The 23256-nt window shown below is 38.6% G+C and overlaps 1 protein-coding gene and 1 long non-coding RNA gene across 2 annotated transcripts in view; one reads left to right on the forward strand and one right to left on the reverse strand.

The window, feature by feature from the left end:
• LOC308190197 overlaps window positions 1-19551 on the forward strand; it is a 41037-nt gene extending 21486 nt beyond the window's left edge. The window contains exon 2 of the long non-coding RNA XR_013946996.1: window positions 1-19551. This exon is cut by the window's left edge and continues 15888 nt beyond it. This is a non-coding gene — a long non-coding RNA (uncharacterized lncRNA).
• The window catches only part of PLXDC2 (plexin domain containing 2), a 268291-nt gene that overhangs the window by 189196 nt on the left and 55839 nt on the right, over window positions 1-23256 (reverse strand). The gene's annotated exons all lie outside the window — the stretch shown is intronic.

Consider the following 23256-nt stretch of genomic DNA (forward strand, 5'->3'; position numbering starts at 1 on the left):
CTCAGAGGAAATATTTATAGATGTTTGAGATTATTAATCATTGAATACTTTACTTCCTCAGGGAACAGAGTACATATTAACAAAATTCTTTTGTTATTAAATCAGAAGGCAGCATTTGTACAAATTTTTAACAGAACATGCACATCATGAGAGATTTTGTGTAGATGATGTGATGTGTTAAGAACAATGGCCAGCAGGTCAGGCACGTAGCCTCTTCTGAGATAGTGAAAAGCATAATCTGTCAAACTATTTAACAAGGCTGCAGTTTTATGAAGAATACATTCTTATTTACAAGGCAAAGTAAGTGGCAGCACAGACTACAGCATATTGCAAGCAACAAACACACCAAATAAAAGACTTAAAAATACAGCTATCACAGAATAACAGAATCAGACAATGGTTGAGGTTGGAAGGGACCTTTAGAGATCATCTAGTCCAACCTCCCTGCTCAAGCAGGTTCACCTAGAGCACCTTACACAGGATCGCATCCAGGCAGGTTTTGAATATCTCCAAAGGAGACTCGACAACAATGTTTTCCAATACTCCACACAAACCAAAAATTATATCAAATCATATTTATTTAAAAAAAAGGAATAAAAAGAAAGAGAATAAATCAAAAATGATTTTTTTCCTTTCTGATAACAACATACAGCTTGTATTCAGACTTCATAATCTGAAGCATTAAGATTTTATCAGGAAAGTAGCTAATGTTCATATCATGTATCCACAAAAGGAGGACACCACAGACATCCAGGCTGGCAACATGAAAATATATATATATATATATATATATATACATATATATATTTACTAAGATTGGAAACTGTCCGGAAAGTTGTTCTGAGAAGACTATTCAATTCTATAACTCTGGCATTGCCCATTTTGCAATAGGCTGCCTATCAGACTGAGCAATTTGGACAGCTTAAATCAGTTCACACCCCTTTTAACAAGCATCTACATGCAAGATAATGTGTTTTTAACCATCTTATGCTGGTGAACAGAAGTGACATGAAGATGACTAAGATTCAAACAATAGTGTCTATCACTAGATATTCCATTGTCTCTAGCACTGGATGTTATACAAACACGATCTATATGCCAAGAATATCTCCTTGTGAAGTTTATGGAAATTGTGGACTTATATTTGTTATATAGTAGTGATGAAGATTGACCCTGTTTCTAATAGAGATACATAAATAAAAAAAATAATTCCTAATTTAATTTGCACTTCATTTCCCATTATAAGATTCTTTCTCCTCAGTACGTTATTGCCCTGTCAAATTCATCTTTATCTTCATCATGAGCTTTGGCATTGGGCCACATTGCTATTTTATATCGGAATGGTTTCATATACCCTTGCCTTTCTCACTGGAGTCATTAGGAGAGTCTTTAGGACCAGCTATTCCATAGTTAGCATGAATCTCTACTTTGGATTCAGTGGGGCTAGAAATGATAGATTTGAACAGAACAGAACAGAACAGAACAGTTCAGTTGGAAGGGACCTACAAAGATCCTCAAGTCTAACTGCCTGACCACTTCAGGGCTAGCCAAAAGTTAAAGCATGTTATTGAGGGCATTATCTAAATGCCTCTTGAAAATTGACAGGCACTGGGAATCTCTAGGAAGCCTGTTCCAGTGTTTGACCACCCTCATGGTACAGAAATTTTTCCTCATACCCACTCTAACTCTTTCCGGTGCAGCTTTGTGCTGTTCCCACAAGTCCTATCATCGGTGACCAGCACCTCCCTTTAAGCTTTCACTCCTCAGGAAGTTGTGGAGAGCAATGAGGCTGCCTCTTAGCCTTCTTTTTTTCAGACTGGGCAACCCAAGAGTCACCACGTAAGTCATCATAGGATATGTCTTCCAGCCCTTTTACCAGCTTTGTTGCACTCCTCTGGATGCATACGAGTCATTTTAACACCCTTTTTATATTGTGGAGACCAGAACTGCACATCGTATTCAAGGTAAGGCCACACCGACTCTAAATATAGGAGGAGAATCACCTCTATTGACCTGCTGGCTATGCTGTGTTTAATGCATCCTAAAATACAGTTTGTCCTCTTAGCTGCCAGGGCACACTGCTGGCTTGCATTGATCCTGCTGTTAACCAGCACCCCCAGATTCCTTTGCTGCTGATCTGCTATCCAGACACTTGTCTTCCAAGTGAAACTTGATCTTGGTAAAAAGGAAAACAATGGATAGGTTTCACAGTCAACCATTCTAGGAAAGCCAAAACATAAGAGCTCTACCTAAGCAAAGATATTTCAAATCAGGTAAAATTTTGGAAATTACATTTTTTATTGCATGTTGTGAAGGGAAAACAGAGAGGTTCCTCTGTAAATCTAACAATTGCATAAGATACACTATAAACAGAGTACAGAAAAATAACAGAAAAAGAAGACATTTTTGTACTTACACTAATTTCCTCAAACCTGTATTTTGCCTTCTCTCCCTAGACTATTTTTGCCAACTGTCCTTGCTGTCTTCATAGCTTTTTAATATGTTGCCATAAACTTTCCCATTATTCACTTGAATTTTATTTACTTGAATTTTATCTATTTACAACTGCACTTGTATTTTTCCTTCCTACAGAGGATTAAGCATAGCAGAGTACTTTCTAAATCACATATCTTGCCTTGGAAGTAAAGAGTGTTAACAGCTAAATGAATGTTCGTGAAATATTCAGTAAATCAATACAGTGTAATTTCAGTGTCCAAAAACGCTTCTCCAGATAGTTATTTGCCAGTAGTAATATTTATTAACAATTTGTTCTTTAATATTTGTTCTTCAATGGAATTTAATAACAAAACTCTTGGATACCTTTACAGTGCTAAAATGACCTAAAATTTGTTCTAAAAACATGCAAATAAGGCAGTATTTTCACTCCCTCACTTAAAAAAAGATATTTTTTATACTGATTGTATATAAAATGTATTGATAGAAGTAATATTTTTCCTTAAAATTAAGAAGCCAAACCAAAGACAAGTTAAACTATATTTCCTCTACATTCCCTCAAATGAAATTGCTTGGGAATAATCATGACTGAATTTCATGCCATCACAACAAATTCATGTATCAATTAACCTCATCCTTGAATCAAAGGCTTTTGAGGGAGGAATCCCAACATCAGGAAAACAGAAGAGCATTAAAAAACAGCCATCTCAACAGCCAAATAGCCTCACAAGGAGAACCTTTCCCATGTGAGAAGAATTTTCTGAAGTGTAAAACAGCTAAAACAAATAGATAAATAAACAATCACAAAACCACTATCAACAAAAGCAGCAAAGCTAAGCAAAACAAAACAAAACAGTTTTGATAAGCCTCACATTAAGTCACAGCTTAGTACCACAGACCAGAGAAATCAGGCCACAGGCAATCTGCAGACTCAGAACTACATTTAGCTCCAAGTTTGCAGGTCCTCTACCCTTGATCAGGACTGACCAGGAGAAGTACACAAAGGCCCGTGCTGATCACCTTTTGGCAGGCTGTCTGGATTCTGTTGCATATTTCCAAGTTGGAAAAAATAAAGAAAAAAAGTTGTAACACCAGTGTTCCTGACAGTTTAAGAAAACACTTGGAAGCATACATTGTCATTCCACTTTCAAATAGCATAAAACAAAGCAATACAGAACAAAGCAACACAAAACAAAACAAAACTAGTTTTGAAATCACCACCTGCTATGATTAGCTCTTCAGGGTAAATGCTACATCTCACATTTCCACATTGTCTGAAGAAGCAAGATCCTTAGCTCATTTGAATCCCTCGAACATATTAATTCATATATTAAATTAAAAGAAAAACATAAGGTCTCCTGAGATTAAGAGTTAGAAGAATAAGAATGTCAATTTTCATGTTTTATGAATCTTCTGTTTCAAATATATATTTCTTTTATAACATGCACTAATTTTTTTTTTCTCATTTAATTCCTTTTCCATTTTTTATTTCTCTCTGGTATCATTCCTTATCTGTTCTTGCAGTTGCTTTCAGAAATTGAACCTAGAGAACACTCCCGCTAAAAGATTATAGCTCTGTTTGCAGATTAAATAGTCCGTGAGGAGATTTAGTACATGAAGGGGAGCAGATTCTGCTTGGTGCTAAGCACCATCAGTCACACCCTGAGCACCAACAATCACAGCTAGCTTGAGTGGCAGCATTTTACTGGATTCAACTATCTCAAAGAAGAGAGAAACAAAAGTAATAATAACAATAAAGACGAGGCTTAAAGATGAGTGAAGGAAAGTGTTGCAATTTAGATGTAATATAATTGTCAGGTTTTTTTTCTACATCCAAGAGACTGAATTACTATCATCCTTTTAAATCAAGCAATACTTGCACTGAAAACATCGCTCTTACACAGCTGACTTACTCTGCCATTCTCTATAGCAGCACAGAAATCTGAAGACAGCTTGAGAGCTCCTGAAACTTAACATAAATATATGTCATAATGCAGTGACAGGCAATCATTAAGGAAAATTTTTCATAAGTCATTCATATGCTGCAAAACTCTTCTCAAAGCCAAAGAAATTAATCACACTGCATTTTTAAAAACAAATGCTGAATTAAAACAAAACAAAACAAAACAAAAACAAACTATGTTGTCTGTGATTCAGCCTCTTAAAATGTTCCTCAGCCTCTGAGAATGATATGCAGCCTGAAGCACTAATCTGGTGCTTCTCTATGGGATAGCCTCCTTAGAATTACTTAAACCACAAAGCTGATGAGAATGGTTTTCTAGCTGCATCAAGCTTTGGAAAATCAGTCATACTAAAATACATGCAATGAATTTGGTTAAAGCTAAACCAGCCCCCAAGGAATCATCTTTTCTCCACCTTCTTAACACTGTGTATTTCTGCACGTCTAAAGCTAAGACTTAGAGATGCCAAGACGTTACAATGATGTCAGAGCAGAAAACATTAGTAAGATTCAGTCACTAATGCAAGTACTTCATAGTCTCTTCCCAGTGTTTTTATCTTCATGGTATCCACCTATTGTACTGACCATAGAGGAGAGCAAAAAGAACTGGAGATCCATTTCCCTTCACTTCAGCATCTTAAAGCTACTAGTTATATTTAGTTTGAATTAGATCCTTTTGCTCCAACAATGCTCAAAGATAAGACAGTGGCATGTCCAAAAGCTCACTCATCCCAGTGCTTCATGCACCTACCTCAGACTGGGCTGCATCAAACCTGGAGGTACTAACTTCACACCACTCATTACAAAGGGGTACATGATAATCAACTGATCAGATTCCGGCTAATCCAGCTCCATCAGCAAGCTACAGTTACATGAGATGACTTCCAAAAGGAAATTCATACACACACAGCAATAAATATATGTACCCAAACTATATTGATACTTATTTTGACCACAGTAATCCGGTAAACATCATACAGGAAAAAAGCAACAGAGCAAACCTGACAATTATGCCAAATCCTTGGTTAGCATTTACCCAGTGGATCATCCTGCTTCTTGGAGTTGCATGCATTTTTAAATAAAGCATTTATGAGGATGCTTTCTTATTTTCACAGGACTGCAAGGCATTTGCTCAGTAGGAGTGTGGTTTAGATGGCTATTGAAGTGCAACTGATGGGTTTCATATTAGAGAAATAACTGGCTCTGCTCAGGAAGTTTATCCTCACTTTTTTTTTTTTTCCTTAGTATTTTTGAAACCACTCAATCTATAATTTAAACCTAGTACCTAAAACTGAAATCAGGTTCTGTTTTGTTTATGTTGTAAAAATTAGACATATATCTATAGCCAACATACAAGTAAATTAGATTAGAACATACTTCAGAGGTATGCAGAGGCACATTCAGAAAACAAGGGTCAGTAATTATTGCAAACATTCTTAACCTGCGTGTCACATAAATTAAGTTTCTGTAAACTCATTTAGCACAAGATCCTGTTTTATTTATGTTGAACATGTACAAAAAGGTACATTGCCAGAGATCCATCACAGCACTGAGACCAGCCAGTTGTACATGCTGATATACAGTAGAGATGAAGTTAAATGGCAGCCCTTCCTCTCCTTCTTATTCAGCACAATAGTTCAGAGACTGCTCATCTTCATGAACTCCACAGACCTAAACTAGGTTTCAAAATCACTCGTGTACTGCTGTGCTTGGATTGTTAAAACCAGCAGCCATGGATTCAACAATATAGGAAAAAAAAAAAAGAAGAAGCAGGAGAGGTGACTACGAACACCTGTGATTGCCTTACATTTACCTTTCAGGAGACAAACATATATGCATGTTCAAACCACTCATGCACTTGAGCCTATATCATCTACGTACTACATTTTTTAACGAATACATGCTTCTGAATGTTGCAGTAAAACTGGCAATTTCAGATCCATTAACTGAGTGAGCATCACTTTGAATATACCTTGTACTTAAAATGCTGTTATAGATGTCATATGTGCAAATGAATGCAGTCTATCTGTCAGCAGGTTTTTTTTTTTTACTATGTTTCAGTGTGAAATGCTCACACAACACCGATGGGAGAAGTGCAAGTTCTGGTTTTCACACTGTTGTGCCTTCCAAGAAGGACTAGGCGCCTCATTGCTCCTACTGGACACAGGCTGCAAGAAGGCAGGATGCCCTTCCTCAAATTTACAGGGAAATAAAAAAAGGGGAAAGGATGGGTAAAAGGAAGGGAAAAGGTTAGCGATTACTCTAAAGAAGTAATTTAATTGTGCACAGCGTGACTGACTGTGCACAACAAATAAAGCAAAGACAATTAGATCCATTAAATGGAGATTGCCAGTTTGTAAAGACACACTGCAGGCTATTGATTTAACTGAAAAGCACATTCCATCCATGTTGGAATATTGGAGGGATGCACTAAGCTTTTCATATGGCTCTGAGCAATTTGGCATATTTCTCTATGCTGTACTTTTAGCTCTCATTAAAAAGTATTTATTCAATTTAATAGCACTTGTAGTGGGAGTACTGAACGTGTGCAAATTCTTGCAACCTCTATTAAAAGGCTTCCACCTCAGGGACAGAAGACTGTTCTAATAAGCAAAATAGATGGTCAGACACCTTTAGAAAGGGGCAAGCCTGACAGTTCTGGTCTTTATGTTTTGTAGTAGTGAGACTGCAATTGGAAACAATTTCTCGAAGCTAGGCCAGACCCTGAATCTATTGAAACGTTCAATGGACTTGAGACCTGTAAGATATTGGTTACCAGAGCCTAAAATTAAAATGTCATGGTGTCCCAGCTTGGAACTAGCAGAAATTCAGTGCCTGAAACCGCATTTTAGATAATAATTTCCCCACAGAAGCCTGCCTGAAAGCAGAACAATGCCAGCACCTTTTTGGTTCCATCTAAATTAAGTATGAAATTTGGAAAAGCTGCTCTATTGCAATCTTACAAAAAGAACATAAGGGAACAAACCAGTACGAAAGAGAGGTTTCATTTAGTTCATCTATTACCATTTTGGAGAACAATTCATACAACAGTTATGCTCCACTGATGGCCTCACATTCTCTCTTTGGAAAAGCATGTGTTTTCATAGACTGCTTACCTGCTTTTCCTTATATTTTCAGAGGGTCCTGAGCATTATAGTATGCCTTAGGAAAGTACACCTTACTTCTTTTGTTCCACGAGTTCTCATTCATCATCTCCTAATAAATCTCAAGATCTAAAATTTCATCTTCAATTGTTGAAACAAAACAATCCATCATAGTCCATTCATCCTGCATGAGTTACTGGCATTGGGCAGGACAGATTTACAGTGGCTCCTGCCCTACAGATCAAAAGGTAAAATCTAGGATAAATGTAAAAATTACTGAAAAATTCCAATGTAAAATGATTTAATGCAATTTCTCCATCTCTTGCTAAATATAAACTATTCTTTTCTGGTATTACATTGGACTTCTTAGTTGTTATTCATTTGCTTGTTTTTCCCAGGGTCTTGAATGCATTCATAATGAACCAATGTAAAAAAAGATTCCCTGATTGTTAGAATCAAAAATCAATTTTGATAACACAGCATTTAATAGCATGTGTATGGTCTACACATAATTCACCAACCTGGCTTAAAACTAAAACAATGATTACAATCAATTAAAATCAATTGAAAATTGCATCAATTGAAAAACTGATCAGAAAATACAGAACTGATAAACAGATTTCATGGCCATTTCTGAAAGGAAACAGGCCAATGCAGGATATTAAATTTCAGGTGAAAGATTTATAAAACAAAACAAAAATAATAATAATACAACAGAATGTCAGCTTTTGGGGTCAAATAAATGAAATTAACACTAGCAGTCACAGGAAGGTCACTCCAATTTAAGTAAAAAGAAAATTGTGCTGCTGTATTCTGTTGATTTGGACTTATTTATCAAAAGGCACTTGCTATCTCATCAAAGAGTGGTCTGACTCCTGTTATGCTCCTTCTCATCCAGATTCTTTCCTCTTGATTATTCATGTCTTTATCCAGGTACTAATCACCTGCCGTAAATCTGTCTGGAAGTTTGAGCTTGTGGTCAGGGGACTGACACTATTTTTAATACATTAAACACACACATCACACCTACATATAAATTTCTTTTGCCTCTGAGTCTCCCCACACATCTGGTTCCTCTGAAAACAGAACAGGCTTGCTAGTTGTGCCTGAGCCACAAATGTGCAGTACCAGAGTTTAACATATAAGAATTAGTAACAATTTTCTAGAGAATATCATGCAGCATGGGAGGAAACTCTTGTGCGGTCACATACCAGTGGTCCATACTCACTGCCAGTAGGCTTTAAAGGGTTTGGAGAAGAAACCGTGCAGAATACCAAGCAGAAGAACCCCCTTGGAGTCATTTATACAAACTCTGCATCCCACTACCAGAAATAACATCCTGAGGAATCAGGTTAGGGAAAGCAAAAAAATGCAAGGAACAATAAAATAAGAATAAACTAGAATCGTGCAGCTAAACTGCTTGGAAGTGAAAACTCAGCAGGGAGTTAAATGTTGCTACATAACTCTGAGACCACATCCAACAGAGTCTTCAAGAACCTCCTATTTCCGTTCTGTTTAATTGTGAGTTGTTTCCTCTTTAAGGAATTAAATCAGCAAGAATTTTATAACTTAAAGTGGTTTATTGTGGGTCCTATCTCCTGCAATCAGTGCCTAGTTTCATTTTTTCATTAATGTCACTTCTGTTGTTGCAAGTGTTATTTCTCTGTTCAGGTATAAACGGATTGCAGAAGAAGATATGTGGGAATTTTTAGATGGAAAAGTCTGTCGAATTTGAATGAAGCAGCTCCACTCCTCATTTCAAATCATGCCAAAGGGCAGATGAAAAGGCTGTAAATGACATGCAACTAAGGGTTCAACAAGACATCCATAAAAAAAGGTTAAAATGCAAACTGAGCTGACCAATAAATAAATAAATAAATAAATGGACGAAGCTTGCATTTTATATTTTTAATTAAAAACCCACTGCATGAATGCTTTATAATAAGTTAAAAGGGATAGATGAATGATCTTGACAATATCTGCAGAACAAAGCTGAATGTTACTTTTTTCTATGATTGAAAGGGATGTAGTGAAAGTCAATCAGAACCAAGACACAGCCTTCTTTCCTCTTATTATGCTTTTATTAATTTAGTTACTGAATTCTTTGAGACTTTCTTCCTCTGATATTTTCACTCTGCCCCCAAAATTAAAAGTTTAACCTTGACACTACCTTTTCAACCAAAAACAGTTCTGCATTCATGACTTGTGTGGAATGTACAGTCCCAGAGAATGGCATTCACTGCCAGACCAGTGCGTGGGAGGAGGATGGGCAGCAGAAAAGTGCTTTGCAAAGATCCTCCTGGTCCATGCATGAAGATAGTAACTTAAAATTCAATTTGGGTGCATGTTGCTGTGACAGACAGCAAGAATGCAAGTTGTGATTTACACACTCAAATAATAATCACAGTACTTTACTATAGCAACTATCCAGGACCGTTGCAGATGCTACCTACTCCTGTGAAACATGTCAAACTCTGTCTGGCTAACCTTACATATCATTCATACTCAGCATCTCTTGCCATTTTCAGTGCTTGGTATTATCTAGCTGCAGTTAGTCACAGGAAAATAAAAAATAAAAAATTATACAATACAAAATGACCTTCCACTATGTCAGACAGTTTTAGATCAGAGTAATTTTTGACATCAGTTCTGGTGATTCCAGAAGGGTGAATGTGTCCTGCACTAAGCGATAGAAAGGTGCAAGGAAACACAGTGCTGAAGGGAAAACAGCTCTTTATTAAGGCAGCTATTTACCTTCAGACTTGCAGCCAGTATGCTTCCACTAGTCACGTGCAGAAACTTCCAAGCTGTCTTCCCTCCATAGCCAGCTCTTCCTCCCTGTTCAGTGCAGGTTTCTACAGCAATGTTTACAAAATAGTACCTTGCACACACACAACAGCAAAATATTCTTTATGAATGAATGAGGATGAAATGGCATTTGATGTTGCCTTGACGAGACTGCAATTAAAAAGAAAACAGCTCTGTGCTTCATCTTTTCAGTCACTGATATTCTCTGTCAATTAGTAGGCATAATCTTTTACAGTATTTGCTGATAGCGAAGAGAGTAAAAGTGCTAGGAATTATCTTCCTGTTGCCAGATGCAACTATGGTGTGGTGGGAAAAAGAGAAAAAAGGAAATAGGAAGGCTGTGCAAGCAAATACCTGCTCTTGTATGGTTTGATGTGGGATGCACACAGCTTAGCTTCAGCAGTGACAGTGGAGTTAAAGCCCCTAGATTCTCCATCTGGAAAATCTGCTCCTGGGAGCAGATTCTACAACAATTCTCACCATTTATTAGTTTTCCCATAAAATAAATAAATGCTTAAATACAGATTCAGAGCAGGGAATTCCATGACCCTTGCTAGTTCCCTGTTACAACTGCTGATCTCGCCAGAAAAGCATGTATGTGCAAACATTCAGATATTTTGTGCTACCAGGGCTATACTACATCCACACTAAACAAAACACCATAATTCCAACTTCCCTTTGGGCAAATGGAGACTGCACTGACCTCTCCACGTGATCCTTTGTATATTACAGAACAAAAAACCTTTTTCAGGATATGTTTATAGGACATGCTTGGCCCAGTTGAAGTCCAGCTGGGTCCAGAAAATTATCTAAAGCTGCTGCTACCATGTCCAAATTTGCATCCTTGGGCATTTTGTGTTAGCTAAGCAGCCCACAGCTACCACACAAGTGCTCCTGCCCCATTCGGTAGTCTATGAGAGACACGCCGTGGGGAAGTTCCTGTTCAGGCTCAGGTCAGGCAATTACACAGCCCTACTAACGCATCCCATAAGACAGGAATGTGCACTGTAGCCTTTGGTTTTAAACTGGGGGCTAATCCACTCTTAGTGCTCCACACAGGGGGACTGGAGCTGAGGCCACTTATTCTAAAAGGCTGCAACTAAGAGGTGAGAAACACTGCCTCCGTGAAACACCTCTTGGATATCACTACCCAGGTGGGCACTCTCCCTCCATTTTAGCTGTCTGAAAATAGCCCCCTTGGATTTGCACTTAAATGGATCACAAGTGCTCACTCAAGTTAAAAAGCTGCTCCACTTCTCAGCGGTTACTTTGTGCCTGTCACCAAGTATCAAGGTTTGCCATCACCCTATCCTTGCATAAAAGAAAACCTCACCTTGGAGGCCTTGATTTTCCTGGACCCTAAGGATCCATAAGATCCTTATCCCTGATCTCTATAAAAGATTTCTAGCTACAGAAGGTGTCTAGATTCAGGAATGGATGTTCTGGGTGGTGGGAGAGGCTGGGAGAGGCCTAAGTTTAGCTCACTGTGCAGACACACATTGCTATCTTTGGGTTGAATCCATAACCTACTGTTAGCTACCACTTAGCTTTCAGAAAGACATGTAAATGCTATTTAAAAATTTTATGTGAAGGAGAACCTACCAAATACCTGTGCAAATTGTTCTCAGGGTTAATTATTCCAACCCTTTTAAAATCATGTCTCGTTTCCAGTCTTAATATATCAGATTGAAGCCTTCAGTCATTAGAACATTTTATGCCTGTCTGCTAAATTAAGTAACCCTCTAGTAGAATAAACATTTTCACCAGGATTTCTCTAGAAGATGAACTGTCATCCTTTCACTTGCTCACTAATAAGCTAAATAGATACACTTCTCACTGGGAGAAACATCACCTTTGTCAATTTTTTCAGGTTTATCTGTATTATTTCTGAATGGACAGGGTGATGACCTCACTTACAATGCATGTTATTTCTAGTCCCTGTTAGTTGGTTCATGTGCCTGCAAACGGTGTTCGAGTTCTGAGTCCCCTCGCTACACCGGAAATCATGTTCCACTTGTCACAAACAAAGTTCTTAAACTGATCCAGAGTCACTCCTTTTGGAAAACAAATCCTTTTCTAGGGTGGTTATTTTTTGGTGCAACCCTGTTTTTAGCAGTATTGTAGGTTTGTTTGTTTTTGAGGGGACTGAGGAGAAAGAAATCTTTATATGACACAAAAAAAGAAAAAGCTTTATTTGCAAATGGTTTGAAATACCTTTCTGAATTGCCAGGAAATATCATTACAGTTTGCCTTTATGTGCGTTGAAACATTATCTATCATTTGAAATAATATAACGCAGTCTGTCACTTCAGCCATGTAATCATTTTATTTTAAAACACTCTATAAATACTCCCATTTGCTTTCAGCATAAGCATGATGAGAAATTTCTGATTTAGCCATCTCTGTAAAAACTTCAGAAGAATGAAGATTAAGCTGAAACTCACTTTCATTAGGTATTGCCAGTCATGAAAGTGAATTGATCCTTTGAACAAACATTTCCTCCATCAGAGAGAAAAAAATGTATAAAACATTAAAAATAACCAGAAAAGGGATGGGTGTGGATGCTACAGTGAACAATGCTGTTGCAATGGAAAAGTACAATTTAAAATGTAATAACTTGCAGCGTTACATTCATTTCTGCAGTACTGCTACCAATTTACAAATAACAGGGGCACCATCTGTTCTCTAAAGAACCACAGCAAAAATGCCTGCTAGCAATTAAGATGTTGTACATGAGACATGATTTCTGCAGATTTCACTTTTCTTTTTTGTTTTGTTTTGTTTGGTCAATCAGGAAAGTATGTCATCACAAATGCCGATGTATGGACTTACCAGTGTTTTCTTCTATTCTAGCCTACTTAGCTTACAGATGTACTTTTCTAATCAGTGTATTTGGTATTCATGACTAATGTGAATTTGTAGAGAGGAGATCTGAGAGAGAGAATTATGGGGATTTAGGTTTAGAGCTTTTCCAATCCTGGCAGACTGACATTATTTGAACATTTATTCTGCTCTGGCTAATGTATTCTCTCTCTGGCCTCTCAATTATTCTGATTTTTCCCCTTCTCTTTTTAATAGTTATGGCACATTAGTGCAAGAACTGCTTCTTTCAGGTTACGTTCCTACTGAGTCTTTCCTAACACGGTCATCAATGCTGTCACAACCGGTTTCACTGTTATAGATTTCCACAGTGCTAGAGGGTTTAAATTTAAAAGAGAATATAGATCTCTTAATGCATTTTGCAATTTGATCACGTTAATGTGTTTGGTAATGTTCTCAGATCTTTGGAACAAGTCTGTGGTTTCTGAATTTTATTTGAGAGTGATTTCTATGTGCAAAATAACATTCTGGCACATGATATGGTTGCTATCCAATTAAGTCAATAAAAGCACAATGAAGTGCAAAATAAAGTCATACATGTCATATGTGTTCTTTTTGGCCAAAAAAAAAAAAAAACACCTTTCCTAAATAAGTTGCTCCGGTTCATTACTACCATACTGCCTTGAAAAGTCAGCTGTGCTTTGGCAACAAGTATTTTGGCTTCCATTTACAAACTAGCTGCAGTAGGTCTAAACAACCCCAGTCACTTTCTTTTAATGTGTCCCCACCCTTGAAAGAGCACATAATCCTCCTGTAGATAGAACAGTGTAAGGATTAGGATGACTTGGAATTTATCTGTAATTTTAAACTACATGAACACCTGGGCTCCTGCAAAAACCTGTGCTTGTTGCAAAAAAGCTGCTCCATAGACACTGTGCTAAATCAATCCTCTGTGCCAAACCCCCTGAAAGCCCATATAAGCGTGACTAGTAAGATATGATTGCATTTGTCAGTCACTCCAAAAACAGGATTATCACTTTCCACAGTGAAGAAGGTCAGGCCCAGTCCCTTAGGACAGAAGATAAATCAGACAGCGTCTTAAAAACATCTGCACAGAACAATCCTGACTTCTGAGACACGGAGCAAGCCAAGGGTCACTTTGGCCACACTGGCATTAAGAAATGGAAATACTCAAGAGCATTAGCATCTTTCAGCTGCTGAGATGTGTTTCAAGATTGCTTGATAAAAACTAGCATGTGTCTTTCAGAACTACACAGAGAAAATATAAAGAGACTTAGCATTCATTTACTGTACAATTTTAACAGTAGATAATTTATTGCCAGGATTTAAAGACACAGCATGTTCCAGCTACCAGTTAAATTACCCCAATACAACTGAGCACAGGCCTGGATTTTCTAGACTGAACCTTAATTTTGAAAGAATCCTGCTCTCATTGATGTTTGGTTACTGCAAGCATGTTGTGGAGGGCAGAACTGTACTTTGACCAATGAGAAAAATTCAGCGATAAGCAGCAATTAAGTGGATCTGAGATGAAAGCAATGGATGTATTTTCATCATGGAGAAAGCCAGACACACTGGTTGCATTAATGGGAGTTATGCTTTTAAATTTGATTTGCACTGCATGCTGGAAACCTTATTCTGTTCCACTGAGCTATGAGCTACATGATCACTATACCTATAAAAGCAAATTAAGAATGATTATCCAGTTTCACGTTTTGCTAATGTGAATGCCTGACAGTTTAAATACGATTGGCAACCCCTGAATTATTGCAAAAGGTAATATTTTATACAAGAAAAAATTCTACTTGTAGAAAAGAGGGAAATTGGCAGGCACACCTCTAGACAAGACTTCAGAGCACATTGAGGGTGAGGAAAAACACAAGCCTGGGCTCCTCTGATGCAGCCAGTGCCATGGGGAATGCAAGCTGGTGGCAGGGACCAGTTGTGCCCATCTCCCTCAACAGTGGACAGGATCGGAGTCTCTGACCAGATGTTTTCATCTCTAGGTACAGGTAGGGATGGACATAGACAGCTCCTACTCCCTCTGGCCTCAGAAAAGTGTTTCAAACTTCATGAGCTAACAGAGATTTCGGAGGCAGCCACAGGCCAGAAACGACAGTATTTTTATTTACATTTGAGAAATAATTTCTAACCTGTTTGTGAAAATGCACATATAGACAAATGACGTAAGAACACTAAAACACGCCTGGTTCTTTAATTGCTTTGCTTGCTCAGAAAAGGCTCAATGAGCAAAACTACTCCTTATTTGTGTCTGTGGCATTGAGTCTTAGTGACTACATCAGAGCAGAAATCACCTAAGACAAAAAATATAATTACTACTGTTTTACTTTACGGTGCTTCATAGCAGCAGGCTATTCACACTGTTGTAGCTAGAGGGACATTACATGGGATAGGAAACCTAAGGCTAGCCACACTAGCTGTTTTTTGATTTGGGTTGATGGTGCATGTGGCTGTACATGACACATCTGTCTTATTTATCACAAAAGACATGAAATGCACAAAAACCTTATTTTTCAAAACAATATATATGTCAGAACTACTGTGCATTTCAGTACCCTGCCTGCTCACAGGATTAGAAGAGCAGAATGCTTCTCTTCACATAGCTACATGTTTGATAGACCCTCAAAACACCGTTCTGCTGCCGTTTGTCCTTTCACTCAGCAGAAGAGGGCATTCAATGAAGTTCACTGAACTTTGTCTTATCCGTCATTCACTGCTCCCTCCATAATTTCATTCTTAAGAAAGTAGAAGGGTGTATTTTTTACACAAAATAGCTTACAATTTTAAACTGCCATCTATGAGTAGTCATCTGTGGGTAAGGTGGTACTGTTCTCACTCTCACTTAACTCTCCATTTTCAGAAGTTTGTATATTTTTGAAAGTGGAAAAAATGTTCATTTTGGCACTTGACAATTTGGCCTGGGAGAAAAATTGAGACAGCACTGAAAAATCATTCTTGAAGTGATCAAGCTGCAAAAATAAAGAGATGCCTAGGTAAGTCAGATAATATCTTTTCACAAATTGGTGTTTCTAACAATAACTCATTTCTACCATCAATTACAGTTTGGTAATACGGCAAAGATTCTCATTTACACCTGTGGCACCAACTTAAAATGTTATTTTCTGCATCTTCATCTAATAATCCATTCTCTGCTCCTAAGAGAATAATATAAAATGCAAGCACCAAGCTTGGCATTGCAAGCCCGTGGGTCAGACACTGACCCTCAGCACAAGGTTTAGATAGAGACAAAGGCAGCAGTCACCTTTCCCGAAGGCACACCTGGGAATCAGAAACTGGACACCTACAAAAAGACTGCCTGCTGCTCAAGAATGAAAATCAAAGTTGATAAAAGCATTTCTCTATGGTAAAAATGAACTCCTACAACAAAAGGAAGATTCAGTACTGTAAAGGTAAATGTGGGCTACACTCATGTTCAGCCTTCAACCCTGCCCCACTTTTCACTGTGTTCTTTAAGCCCCAACTCTCCCCTTGTCTTTGTGACTTTTACCAAAGTTGCAGCCCTCAGGCACTGCTTTGGAGAAATAAGTAGTCCATGCAGACAGTGCAGTCTAATGCTGCGTACAAGCAGTAGGCTGTTGCCAGTGAACAGCAAGGAACATGATCTTCTCTGCAGCCCGCTCAATTGCAATAAGCCACGCATCATCTCTGCAAGGAACTCAGGAACGGAATTTGGCATTTGCTCTGAGTTCCGCAGTGGTTCCACAGAAGTCAAACATGTTTTTACTACTGATTTGCTTGAAACATTTCATCCTGCATGCCTGGTTTCAATCAGATTGTTGTCCTTTATGTTTCTCCCTCCCTTGATGGAGGTACTCTTGATGGACTAATGAGGAGGAAAGAGGCAGCTACTCATTCCTCAGCTAATGAGTCTTGTTTCTCTCTGAAGTGTATCATCCAAACCAGCTGGTGACACTTTTAATGAATGTCTATCAAATATTTATTACTCTGACTACAGTCAAGCTATAATTTGAACTCTACTGATGATGATCTTAAGCAAAGTACTTAAAAATCAGTAGGACACAGAAGAAAAGAAATCTGATCCTAACTCACTTGTAAATATGCCATGCAGCCTTCACGATTTATAAAATTATAGTCAAAACTGGTGAGTTTATTAATATACTACAAAAGTATGTTAAAAAACATAATCACCACCACTCACGTAGCTGTTTGGTTATAGCATCAAATAGTATATATTTAAATCATGCACAAGTTACAAACCAAAGCATATAAATTTCAAAACAAACCATGTATGTTTTGCGTCCCATTTCATTTAAAAAAGAAAAAAAAAAAAAGGAAATGGGAGAAAAGGAAAGCGGTAGGGGGACAAAAGAGAAGGAAAATAAAAAAGAAATGAAGAAAAAAAAAGGTGACAGGAAATGACTTAATGATTTACAGTTTAATTAATAGTCAAATAATTTGTTGAACATCAGCAAGGTTTTAACACTGCCCTCAAGGACTAGCTGAAAGTTCAATATTGTGTTAAGTCTATAGCAGGCTTCAGTGACCAAGATAAATAGACAACAAATAAGGGATTTGTATTTGAAAAATGGAAATCTGCTTTTTTCTGCTAAATGCAGGATTAATCAGTATCATCATCCAATATTTTTGTCATTTTCAACACTGCAAGAAATGTAACCCTTCGCTTGCTTTTTATTCCCTCCCTTTTTTACTTTTTACTTTCAAAGCTCTCAGTCCCCAAATGATGCTAGCCAGTTGAGAAAACCAGGAAGGAACAAGAGCAAATGGCACAAAAGATCATTTCATTTGCTTGGCTAGGCACATTAATGAATTCCACTCAGACTGGAAAAATGCACTACAGCATCCCGCATTGCTTTAGCTTGAACGATCCAGAGTCTGTGCCATTAGAATGTACAGTAAACTGTAATTAAGCAATTAAACACGAAAGAGCATAGGCTGGCCTGAAATAATGTTAGACACCAAACGCCTTGTTTGTCTTATGCCTTCAGCAGCTTCAGTTTTAATTCTATTTCAAAATGACATATGCCCTGGCAGAGTTGTCTAACAGTGGTTATAAAAAGCTACCTCTTGTTCTTTCCCATCACAAAACAATTCTTTAATTATTTTATTCTTACACATTTGTCTAAGTCCTTTCAATTCCTGTTAACCCTTTCGCTGGTCATAGCAGCTGCCTTCCAGACACTATGATGATGGCTAAAAGGCAGGAAAGGAAGAGCAAAGATAATCACACTTTCCTTAACATTAAGAGAAGTAAAGATTTAGTTTATAAGATAGTTTTAGTATAACATAAACAGGGTGGCAACATGAAAAAATAGTTTAGTTAGGTCTATAGGTAATTGTAAAACTATATTGGAAAAGGCAGATTCCCTGCACCTCTCAGAATGCAAAGTATATAAGTAGGAAACTCAGATGAAGGACGTAAACACAGAGAAAGGATCTGTCTCTTACAGATCTAATACACAGTAAGGGACACCTATAACTGTACATCATTGGTATGTGGTTTTTTTTCCCCAATAGTTTTTGTATCTAAAAAAAATCCAGGTCTCAGAAAGACTCAGTGATAAATTCTACTCTATATGCTGCAGAAAAATAAAGGAATACATTTCAGTAAAAGAAAGTAGAGATCAGTACAGAAATATTGCAATATAAGACTTCATAGGTGGTAGCTGTGTTTGAAATGGGCTATCATATACCATATCTACCTTTTAACATATATGCTAGTGATTTCAGATGAAGCCTTAAGGATGAAATTTTTCCATGCCAGTGTGTTGCTTTTTCTGTATCAGAACTTGTAAATATTCATTCTGACCACCGGATGACCTCATTCAGATTCTCATAAAGCAGAGATGACAGTTGCTAAAAGTGTTAGGAAAAATAACTGTAATTATAAAGCAAGTGTTTTGATAACGAGAGTTTAAAACCAAAACCAAAATAAAAAAAAAAAAAAATCCTACAGAATTTAGGGAAATGTATTGCTATACTTGACCTATCATAGTAGGATCTTTAAGCACCAGGTTTCACATTTTCATGTTTATTAACTTATTTTTTGTTAATTTTGTATCCCATAGCATATTTCTTTTGGTACAAACAGGGAGGTTAAAATTGTAAGCAATATTGTTGTATAAGAGCCACTAGCTAGCTAGGTATGCTTCCATTTTTCTTTCTAAGAGAATAAGAGACATACACTAGATCTGTGGGGTTTATTTTTTCCCTTTTCCTCTTTTTTTTTTTTTTTAAATCAAGCAGACAACATGCATTTGTACTGCAAATACAAGAGCCGCTAAAATCAAATATTAAATGTAGTCATAAAAGACTTATTTGTAAATAATTTGTGATGTGTTTTAGGGAACAAACAAAACCTCATCAACATTTAAGATTAGAAAAAAAGAGGTATGTAAGGTGCATTACAATATTAGCCTGAAAAAAACTGTTCTGAACATCAGAGGGATGAATCTAGTCAGAGTAAGCACTGGCCTGATACAGTACCACAACTTTTATTTTATAAGGTCTTCTCCTTGTTTTCAGCACTGACTATTGATCCCAGGCAGCATAAGACTTTCCTTCACCCTCAATACAATATAAGGAGCTCGTGTTCAACAAAAACAAACAGTGCTGGTGGGTATCAAAACCCTCCCTCCTCTCTGCATAGCAGGAAAAACATCTGTGCAGGGTCCAAGGCAGAATTTGGCTCCCAACAAAGGAACTGTCATGAAAAACACATGAATCTGAACAAGACCTTTCTGGCCTTTTTCTAACACACACACACACGTATTTCTTCAAATAGCTTATTCATTAGTCTACGGGGAGTCTTCCACACCACTCCTAACCTCTGTGCAGATTCATCTTCAAAAGAACGACAGTGAAGAAATAAGAGACATTTGTGAGATCATGCCATATTTTGGAGACAATGAACTCTCTTTTTTTCTACCCCAGTGACTGTCTAGTCATGTTCCTGCCAAAAATTTGTTTTTCTCTTTCCATGTTTTCTGTTCTTCCTTTTTAAATTAAGATCACATTTGAGTAAAAGATTTAAAACAGATGAGCTTTCAGGTTTGAATTGAGAACAGTCATTTACCCATTTGAACACTCCAAATTAATTTTATTTATTTCCACAAAAATTTTTGTCACTTTGTTTTCAAATAATTTTGTGAACTGAGCCACACTCCAATTATATAATTAATTGGGTTGCGAATATTAAAAATAAATAAATAAATAAAATAAATCTGATTTTGGCATATAAGCCTGAAAAACACAAACTTCATTTTGCTGATGTCTGTCCAAAATAAATATATGAAAATAAATTAATTTAAAGGTTGCGAAAGGGCTTGGCTCAACAGACTTGCAGACTCATGTCCTCTGTTTTTCAGAGCAGGAGGAATGTGGATAACGGCCAGGACATCTGTCAGATACACTCTATCAGCAGCCATAGCTCAGTGAGCCAGATGAGTGCAATCTAATAATCCTGGCAAATCGATAATATGTAACATTGAACTTGGTGGACTTGCAGTAGAGAAGAATTTAGTGGTGACTAATTATTACGATCAATCTATAGTGCGAGAAGACACAATTATGGGATTGGTACTGCAGGCCAAGCACTCTGCCTCCTTCTCTCTGAGGCAAATCACAAAACACAGCAGAAGGTATAGGAGAATAAAAGGAATTAAGACTCAAAACAAACCAACTAGATTTAACAGAGTGATACATCAGGTTATCAGTACATGACATAACATACCAAAAAAACCCTTAGTATTGCTAATCAGAGGCTAATTCCCTCTGCAGGTCATGTGGTCCAATGTGGTCCTCAAAGCACAACCAATACTGTGACACATCCCTCCCCCCCCACCCCCACCCCCCCACCCCCATCTAACCAGATTTCTTTCATTGCTTGTGTCCATTGCTGCTTGTTCTACCACCTCCAATTTTTGGTTGCAGACTTCATGGGGCTGAACAAGCCCAGGCCTTTCAGCCTCTCCTTGCTTTTCCCTTTTTCTCTTTTTACTGCCAAAATATTTTTGATGTCAATACAGCTTCTCAGAAAACAGTTCTTGAAAGGTGGGAAAAGGCAATGCAAATTTACTTAATCCAGGTATATGCTTTATGGTAGCATTTCTGAATACATTTACACCATTTTCTCCACAAAGCTTCCATCTCATTCATAAAAAAACTCACTCAGTGAGTACATGCAGCTTGTGCATGGAATGTACAAGTCTCCACTGACTCCCAGACAAGAAGCTGAGAGTGAAGGAACAGATACTTCCATGACGCAGCACAACCAGACAAGACATCCAAGTGGAACTGTCAGTGGAACTGTCACCAAAGAGAATGACCCTCTTCCTGGTCGCACAGTCCTGTCCTTTCCTTGTGCTGACTTAGCTTTAGTCTGGCTCCTCAGCCAGCCAAATCATCTCACCAAACTGCAATGGGCTGTTGAATGTTTTGCTGATTTAAAGAGTCAAGTCACAGAATCACAGAATCACAGAATTGTCTAGGTTGGAAGAGACCTCCAAGATCACCTACTCCAACCTCTGACCTAACACTAACAAGTCCTCCACTAAACCATATCACTAAGTTCAACATCTAAACACCTCTTAAAGACCTCCAGGGATGGTGACTCAACCACTTCCCTGGGCAGCCCATTCCAATGCCTAACAACCCTTTCAGTAAAGTTCTTCCTAATATCCAACTTAAACCTCCCCTGGTGCAACTTTAGCCCATTCCGTCCTGTCACCAGGCACATGGGAGAATAGACCAACCCCTACCTCGCTACAGCCTCCTTTAAGGTACCTATAGAGAGCGATAAGGTCGCCCCTGAGCCTCCTCTTCTCCAGGCTGAACAATCCCAGCTCCCTCAGCCGCCCCTCGTAAGACTTGTTCTCCAGACCCCTCACCAGCTTTGTCGCCCTTCTCTGGACTCGCTCGAGCACCTCCATGTCCTTCTTGTAGCAAGGGGCCCAAAACTGAACACAGTACTCGAGGTGAGGCCTCAGCAGAGCTGAGTACAGGGGCACAATCACTTCCCTAGACCTGCTGGCCACACTGCTTCTTATGCAAGCCAGGATGCTGTTGGCCTTCTTGTCCACCTGAGCACACTGCTGGCTCATATTCAGCCGACTATCAACCAGTACTCCCAGGTCCTTCTCTGCCAGGCAGCTTTCCAACCACTCATCTCCCAGCCTGTAGCTCTGCTTGGGGTTGTTGCGCCCCAGGTGCAGGACCCGGCACTTGGCCTTGTTGAACTTCATACAGTTGACCTCAGCCCATCGGTCCAGCCTATCCAGATCCTCCTGCAGAGCCTTCTTACCCTCGAGCAGATCGACACATGCACCTAACTTGGTGTCATCTGCAAACTTACTGAGGGTGCACTCAATCCCCTCATCCAGATCATCGATAAAGATATTAAAGAGGACTGGCCCCAGTACTGAGCCCTGGGGGACTCCACTAGTGACCGGTCTCCAACTGGATTTGACTCCATTCACCACAACTCTTTGGGCCTGGCTATCAAGCAAGTTTTTAACCCAATGAAGCGTACGCCAGTCCAAGCCACGAGCAGCCAGTTTCTTGAGAATGTTGTGGGAAACGGTATCAAAAGCCTTACTGAAGTCAAGGTAGACCACATCCACAGCCTTTCCCTCATCCACCAAGCGCGTCACTTGGTCATAGAAGGAGATAAGGTTTGTCAAGCAGGACCTGCCTTTCATAAACCCATGCTGACTGGGCCTGATCGCCTGGTTGCCCTGTAAGTGCCACGTGATGACACTCAAGATAATCTGCTCCATGAGCTTCCCTGGCACTGAGGTCAAACTAACAGGCCTGTAGTTTCCCAGGTCTACCCTCTGGCCTTTCTTGTAGATGGGCGTCACGTTTGCTAGCCGACAGTCGACTGGGACCTCCCCTGATAGCCAGGACTGCCGATAAATGATGGAAAGTGGCTTGGCCAGCTCCTCTGCCAGTTCTCTCAGTACCCTCAGGTGGATCCCATCTGGCCCCATCGACTTGCGTACATCCAAGTGCTGTAGCATGTCGCCAACCATTTCCTCGTGGATAGTGAGGGCCACATCCTGCTCCCCA

The sequence above is a fragment of the Anser brachyrhynchus genome (genome assembly GCF_964034855.1).
Source record: "Anser brachyrhynchus genome assembly, chromosome: 2".
Classification (NCBI taxonomy): Eukaryota; Metazoa; Chordata; class Aves; order Anseriformes; family Anatidae; genus Anser; species Anser brachyrhynchus.